This window comes from Phalangium opilio, unplaced genomic scaffold (assembly GCF_054372755.1).
Source record: "Phalangium opilio isolate 3A_F unplaced genomic scaffold, DU_Popi_V2 ptg000231l_1, whole genome shotgun sequence".
In the NCBI taxonomy this organism is placed as follows: Eukaryota; Metazoa; Arthropoda; class Arachnida; order Opiliones; family Phalangiidae; genus Phalangium; species Phalangium opilio.
The window spans coordinates 41767-50150 of NW_028324222.1; the positions used below are offsets into that span (position 1 = coordinate 41767).

Consider the following 8384-nt stretch of genomic DNA (forward strand, 5'->3'; position numbering starts at 1 on the left):
TAAACTTACGTCTTCCAACTTTGATAACCTCGGCAACTATAGGAAGGCTCAGATCATTATGCTTCCGTACCTCCACAATGTCACCAACCTTTATATTTGGCTGCATTATCTCACCCATTCTCACAATGTCAATTTTTTTAATATTGACATTGTACACTAAAACTTCAGTTTCCAGCATTTCTCAACTTAAATTTCAAAAAAAAAAATCAATTAAGCGTGGGAAGTATAGATTTGGTTCTTAAATCGGTAAATATTTTTACTTAATTGTCTCTGGTACTGGAGAAAATTAAAGCGGCCAAACTAGGAAAAAAAGGCGCGCAAAATTTCCCAAGACTGGTTTTCTTAACTCCCGGATGCTGTGTGAGACCATATCCCACTCGATCCGCGCTAACGGACGCTGCGCTGCTCGCATCGTGATGCGCATGATCAAGTGGGCTATGGTAAGAGTAAGACAGTCTGGTGACGTTACAGACGGGCATTCTCCAAAAATGACGTCACCAGATTTTAGCGACATTTGGTTGGCTTGCCGATTACAGTAGTTCTCAAAGTCGCCGCTGATCAGGAATAAGGCTATAAGTTTCTACAACTGCTTTTTGGGTGTGGTTGTGTCGACATATTTGAGTTGAAATTTAATTTGTAGGACTATAAGATTTTTATTAATTGATTTTAAGTTTCTTCATAGGTATAGATATCAAATGAACGTAGCATAGTTTATTTCTAAACGTATGAACGGGTTAAAATGAATTCTACAAAAGACGCTGTCGCGAAGTTGCTAAGCCTCGCTCCTCCTGAAGTGAAGAAGCCACAGACCGGGGAAAAAGAATTCGCGCTCGTGTTTTGGACGGAAGAAACAAAAACTAGTATTGTTCCGATTGCAAATATAAAAAAAAATGAAAGGCAGGAAGGGATAACGACTAATGTGAAATTCAACAGCAAGTGGTATCCCGCTCACATTATAAAAATTGGAACAGGTATGTTTAACAGTTTTGAAAATGAACACAAGGCGGAACAACGCTTACGGGAATGTTTGAAGCACGTAGAACCCGCCGATCATGGCGGCAAGTTCCTAATCCTATAAGTGTCACGTGATTCAAATTTGGCCCGCCACAGGTCCGACGCCTTTTCTAATCAAACTTTTTACGTTCATTGCTTAAGATTAGCTCAGGTTTTTTTTTAATCATTGGGTTAACTCTATCAAGGTTTATGATAGCGGTTGATGCATGCGTGGTCGAAGCGAAGGCTTAGGATTAGTTGAGGGAGTAATAGAGAGCTTTCAGACGGGAGTAGTGCGTCACACCCTCCTAAGTGTTACGTATACTGCTGTTCTGGTAGCCATATTGGGTGGCCTCAGCTCTATTCCTAATTTGAACCACCAATATGGCAGCGTAAATTATGTCACGAGCCTCAGCTCCTCCTCCAACTGAAGGCTCTCTGTTCCGTGATTAGACCTACTGGATTATGGAGCTCATGGAAGGATATTATATCATATGCTAAATTTTAATGAGCGATTAAAAACTTACATTAATTTTATATCCAATAGATAAATCATTTCTTAAGAATATGCAGCTAAACTACAATACGGAAATCTCGAATAACACGGGATCCCCATTATATATGGTTGAAAGAAAAGTTCTCAAGAAGAAAACTGAAACCGAGAAGAAAAAACTGTCTAAAAACGGGAAAACGTTTGGGAAAAATATTGTAGCAGCTAAAAATGACACGATTTCGAGGGCTGAGGCGGAAATCAGTATGAACAATATGTGGATGACCAGTTCTTCAATCAAGAACACTAAATCACAACAAGAGCCCTCTCAAGGTGAAAAACGTCAAGGTGATGAAATTCAGTTACCACCAAAAAAAAGAAAATCTGACAATATGAATAACAGAAATGCTCCAGATCACATTACCAGTACTGTAAGAGATTCTAATGTTGAAGTCTGCGAAACATTTGAGGGTGCTACATTTAATAACAATGAGAGCATGGAACCTAAATCAGCCCAAAATTTTACTGAAAAAACAACGACTAATTGTACAGAAGTTTTACCCTCGATCAGCACTACAGTTACAACAGCTGAGATATGTAACGCAAGCCCTCCTGCAACTAATGTGGTTCGACCTGAATTGAATGGTGAATCAAACAGCGTAATGGAAACTACAGATCTGTCACAGAAGTTTCCTTGTGAAAATCAAAATGTACCAAATTACGGGCGAGATGCATCGTGTTCTTATCCTATGCAGGTCACTAATAGCGCAAATGAGTCAACAACGCGACAAAACCAGCGTTTGTTTTCTGGAGAAGACACATCGCAAATATTGCATTCTATAAATCGAAATGCACATGATTGCGAGCCACATGAATCATGTTCCTATTCTAGCACAAACGAGTCAGCAACGCGACCAAAGCAGTTATTTCCTGGACAGTCTTGTTGTTCAATGTCCGATGTCACTAACAGTTCCTCTGGTACTGGTGAAAAAACCTTCTCTTTTCTTCGAGAGTCCCATGAAATATTGAATGAAGAAAATGAACAGCAATACTATGATGTAAGGTTTTTTAATGACTTTTTTATTGTCGTTTGTCAAGCAAGATAGTTTTAATTGAGTTTGAATTAACATAGCTCAATGATACTATGGAATACGCCGTGGGATCCAATAGGTATATAGGTGTATTTAATGAACTACACCTGAAATTATATTGTTCTGAATTTAGACACGAAGCTCATAATCATCGCTTTGATGGAGCTGAAGCCCAAATACCAGCTTTCATCGAAAGGTGATTAGTACTATTGAGTTAAAGGAAATAGGGTGGAAATAAGGATTGAAATTTTGTATTCTAGTATTATTTTTAAGACCTTATTTATTAACTTAACAGTGCAGAGAATGTGGCGTCGGAACAATCTCAAAAGTTACCTGAAAAGTATCCCTAGTTAACATTATTTGTTTTTACACGCGTTCGCTTATGTGGTGGTGTGTGTAAACACAGACCAGAAATAAGAAGGACATTTCAGTACCCGCATTCTCCTTAAAATTCCCGGCCTCTTAAAAACATTTTCTCTCGTTTTCGTTTGGGGGGTGAAAGGGGCTAGAAACGGAAGTGTAACACGCTCCGCAGCGCCGCCAGGCGTCAATTCCGAAAAATACTAGAACTTTGACCCGGTTGCTGTCGACTGCTCAAAGTCTGAACTGTCTGTAGTTAGGGCACGTGTGTGGTTAGAGTTTGAATTTTACGTAAAAAATATTTAAAATAATGGGTGTAAAACACTGTGTGTTCCCAAATTGCAACAGTGACAGTCGGTATTCAACGAAGCAGTACATGCGAGGTGTATGGTTTATACCTTTTCCAAAGTACAAAACCAAACCTACTTACTGTACTAAATGGGTTAATTGGTTGGCCAAGTATAAAAAGGGATTTTCAGTAGAGAATGTCGGTGTAAATACGTATCTCTGCTCTAATCACCTGATTGACGAATTTTTTGAATCACAGCTATGGCTTAAAAAGATAATGCGTGAGTTAATTTACTATTACAATGATTTGAAAATATTCAAACGTGTATTTATTTCTAAGCACGCGCTGATGAGAAACCAGAAATTACAATATTTAATACAAATGTTAAACCTGTGTCAATTCTGAATCAACACTCTTCAGTTGTAACGTTTGAGAAGGATGAATCATTTGATTTTCAAGGAAATAGTACACCACTACATAATATTGAAAAATCTCGTTGCTACGATTTATCACCAGTGGAAATGGTTCCTGTATGTTTTGTTTTTTGTATTTATGACCATTTCACTATTTATATTTTAATACGTTTAAGATCTATACTGTTGGATCATCATCACTAATGACACCATCATATATTTTGGACCACAACTATTTCCAAACTATCACAGAAATATACCAAACAATATCAGACTCTACAATTAGCTCGATGATGGACATCTTTAATCCTATGGACTCACTTGACCATGAATAAATAGTTACTAATACAAATGTTGTCGAGGATATGTTTATGTCATATGATTTCCCCAAGGATTGGTCAATTGTCTTTGATTCTGCGAGTTTAAAAATGTCAAAAATTAACCACGAGATCGGATCTGTGCTAATTTCAATTACTATAAAGTTGGACTTTGTTTTAACTCTTCAAGTATTGAATCATACGGTAAAAGAACACGTTCTATTACCGGAAATCCCTTCAAAAATATATTGTCCTGAAGAATTGACAAAGTTACTGAGAAAGCTGGATAAACTCAAGGTGTGTTCCGGAAATCACGAAAAAATATACAAGGATTTTTATAAACAGAAGCCCGTTCCAAATGGTGTAAATTGTTGGTTTACTAATTCCATCAGACACGTTTCATGTTGCCTTCTTACACAAATGAAGAGATGCGGAAGTTGTATCAAGTTAAGAAGTTTTTTTCGTGGTGCGATATTTAGAAACAAAAAAGAAAAAAGGAGAATATCATCGTTAAAAAGCCTAAAAATGATGAACTCATAAGTGAATTGAGAAAGGCTAAGACAGAAGTAAAAAATCTAAAGAGAAAACTTGGAAGAAGAGAGAAAAAAATAAGCCGCTTAATTATGAAAACAGGAGAGACAACAGGTGAAAACGCAGGCGATTGGCTAGTCGATGTTCTTAGCAAAAATTTCAATCAAAGTTGTGAACATCTTGACTTTCCAAAGCTTTTCTTAGCAACTCAGCTGAAAATGAGCCAATTAGCAAGTTAAAAAAGTACACGCTGGCACCCATTGGTAGTTCATTGGTGTTTATACATGTACCACAAATCACCAACTTTATACAATTCTCTGGAGTAGAGAGCTGCACGGAACGGAATTTTTTCCGTTTTCCGCGGAGTCCGTTCCGTTCCGCCGGCTTAAAACGGAATCGGAAGAAAGAAAGATCTATATAACGGAAACGGATCGGAAACGGAAGAGCTAATGAAGGAGTTGTGGAAACGGAACGGAAACGGAAAAGCTAATGAACGATTTTGTGGAAACGGATCGGAAACGGAAGAGCTAATGAAGGATTTGTGGAAACGGAACGGAAACGGATGAGCTAATGAACGATTTTATGGAAACGGAACGGAAACGGATGAGCTAATGAACGATTTTATGGAAACGGAACGGAAACAGGAAAAAAATGTGTTATCGTTAAGGCAGGGATAAAGAATACCCGTGAGGAGTTTTCACTCTACAGGATAGGCAACTCCCTATCTCGAACGACAGCTTATTCTGTATATACTCTATTACAGCATCGGTTTTCAGCAAGCGCAAAGCTAGGTCTCTATCTAACCTAACTCTGTATGTGATGTCACGAGACGAAAAACTTCAGGATTTAATGTATCTGCGAGTTTTTTTAGCGCGAGTGTAAGGACATCAAGGCCTTAGTTTTCGATGCGTGTGAAATTGCCTACAGCCAACTGCACGTATTTGAATCTAAGGCCTGAGGTTTTTCGTCTCTTGTCAGCGCGCACAAAGCTAGGTTACATAGAGACCTAGCAATGCGCGTGCTGATAACCGATCTTGTAACAGCGTATGTACAGAATAAGCTGTCCTTCGAGATAGGGAGTTGCCTATCCTATAGCGTGAAAAGAAATTTCCTCTCGCACATTTTTTATTCACGGTTAAGGAATTGAATAGGATCGGACACAGATCTTTTGTTCTCTGCAGCTCTCTTGTGAGCTGCACCGAAAGGAATTTTTTCCGTTTTCCGCGGAGTCCGTTCCGTTCCGCCGGATTAAAACGGAAACAGAACGGAAACGGAAGAGCTAATGAAGGAGTTGTGGAAACGGAACGGAAACGGAAAAGCTAATGAACGATTTTATGGAAACGGAACGGAAACGGAAAAGCTAATGAACGATTTTATGGAAACGGAACGGAAACGGAAAAGCTAATGAACGATTTTATGGAAACGGAACGGAAACGGAAAAGCTTATGAACGATTTTGTGGAAACGGAACGGAAACGGAATACCTAATGAAGGAGTTTCGGAAACGGAACGGAAAAAGGGAAAAAAAATATCTTATGGCTACGGAAATGAAACGGATCGGACACAGATATTTTGTTCTCTGCAGCTCTCTACTCTGGAGTCCTCCGGCATTCTTCATCTACCAAGTTATTCAACTTTACACAGACACACCCCTGATGTGGGAAGGAAACCAAACATCCAACCAGCCATGTTCAACAAACTTTCGTCTGAAATTGAGATCGACACGCTCAAAGACTATCAAAAATATTTTTCGTTACTGATAGACGAAATGAAGATAAAAGAAGATTTAATTTAAAACAAAAAAACTGGAGATTTAATTGGCTACACTAAAATAAGTGATCCATTTGATAAAATAGCCAACATTGAGCACGAGTTATTTGATAAAAAAGAGAAACCAATCGCCACACATGTATTAGCATTTATGGTTCGAGGAGCGACTATGAATGTAAAATTTCCTCTGGCTCATTTTCCAACTGAAACACTTACTGGTGATGAACTTCATTTTCTTGTGTGGCGAGCTATTGCCCTGCTTGAACTTAAGGGCTTTAAAATAATTTCCGTTATTGGGGACGGTGCCTCCACAAATCGAAAGGTTTTCACCAAACATGAGCGAGGAGGGGATTCCTACAAGTGCCCTAACATTCACGCTTTAGATGAAGAGCGGTACATTTATTTTATATTCGACCCCCCACATTTAATCAAAAGCGCTCGGAACTGTCTTCTAAATAGTAGAGATGGCTGCAAAATCCGTTTAATGTTTAAAAATGGGCAAAATTTAGTATGGACTACCATCATGAAGTTATATGAACTTGAGCGTAGCCGATCAACTCTGAAAAAATCGCATAAATTAAGTGACGACCACGTTTATCCACAAGCTCAAGCTAAAATGAAGGTCAAATTAGCTACTCAGGTATTGAGCGAGTCAGTAGCTAATGCAGTCGAGCAAGAGTTTGGTGAATCGGTTTCAGAAACTACATTATTTTTGAGAATGTTCAACCGATGGTTTGACAGTATGAATGTTAGAAACTACAAAGATGGACTTTATTCACGTAATTCTTGGGCGAAAGCATACGAAAAACCAGACGACCCAAGATTAACAGTAAGAAATTATAAATGCAAAGCATCTTAGTATTTTATATCCTTGTAACTTTGTGAATTTTTAACAGTGGCTGGAAAATGACTTCCTTAAATATCTTAATGATTGGGAAGATGATGTGCGAAATAGAAAAAACAATATTGGCAAACCATACAAACCTGAAGAGAGGAAAAAAATGCTACTTAGTCAGGAAACATTATCTGGATTGAAACAAACAAGTTCGTGATATAATTCTATCTTATAGCTTTATAACTGCCACTTACCTGCCTTAAAGTGGCTCGCCGGAGTTTTTGGGGTGAAGTTTGCTGTTAATGTTGGGGAAAACGAAAAGCTCTTTGGCGATAAGGAATGGGACTACCGTCGCGGTGGGAGGGTAGACAATATGCTTAACGACAGTTTGACCACCCTTCACTCCAAAAGCTCTGGCGAGTCCCTTTAAGTAGTTTATAGGCTTTACGAAAACCGATATATTAAATTTCAAAATGTTATTTACAGCAAAAGCCATGGTTGAAATTATACCATTTCTGCTATCAAAAGGAGCTAAATTCATCCTAACTGCTAACTTTAACCAAGATCCCCTTGAAAATGAATTTAGCCGTCACAGGCAAGCTCTTGGATCTGGACAGAATCCAACGTATCAGCAGTTCTGTAACAATGGCCCTAAACTTTCTGCTATAAAAATGGGAAATATTAAAATAAAATCCTTGGGAAGAAACTGCCAATGAAACTTTAATTTTATCTGTTTAAAAACTTAATACAAAAATGTTTTATATCGCATTAACAATTTTTAATTTGTCATTTACTATAATAAAATATCTCATACTTGAGAATATCACTGTTTTTAATTTTTAAATTTATTAGACTAAATCTGATGGTATTAGAAATATCACATAGTAATTAGTCTCTCGAGGAACCTTTTTTTTTAAATTTTTTCTATTTATTGTCCTAAATGGACGTTTAAAATATCACGTAACATGGGAATTTGTTTGTTGAGGAACTTTCGTTATCATTTTTGAATTTATTTGACTAAACTGAGGTTAGAAATATCGGCCAACTCTTTACGTAGACTTTTCTTAGCTCTTGATTTAGTGTTTTTAAGCCTCTGTTTCTCTTTCATATCATTTCTTTCGTGTTTCACGTGTCCATTTGCATCCGTATTGATTAGTTTGTCAACCATTTTAACAAAGATCTTTCTCCCAGTTTCCTCGGGAACCCCACACGTTTTGCAAACTTTATTCCAGTAACTTGTTATGCCATGATCTTGGTCCAAAAGGTTTTTGACTATAGATTTTCGGTTAAGTTTTT

General features: G+C 37.7%; 1 long non-coding RNA gene across 1 annotated transcript; it reads left to right on the forward strand.

Annotated features, from left to right (window-relative positions):
- The first annotated feature begins 7240 nt into the window (after window positions 1-7240).
- Window positions 7241-7911, forward strand: LOC149612789 (uncharacterized). Its single transcript, XR_016376285.1, has 2 exons — window positions 7241-7297; window positions 7575-7911. It is a non-coding gene; the product is annotated as an uncharacterized LOC149612789 (long non-coding RNA).
- The last annotated feature ends 473 nt before the right edge of the window (window positions 7912-8384 follow it).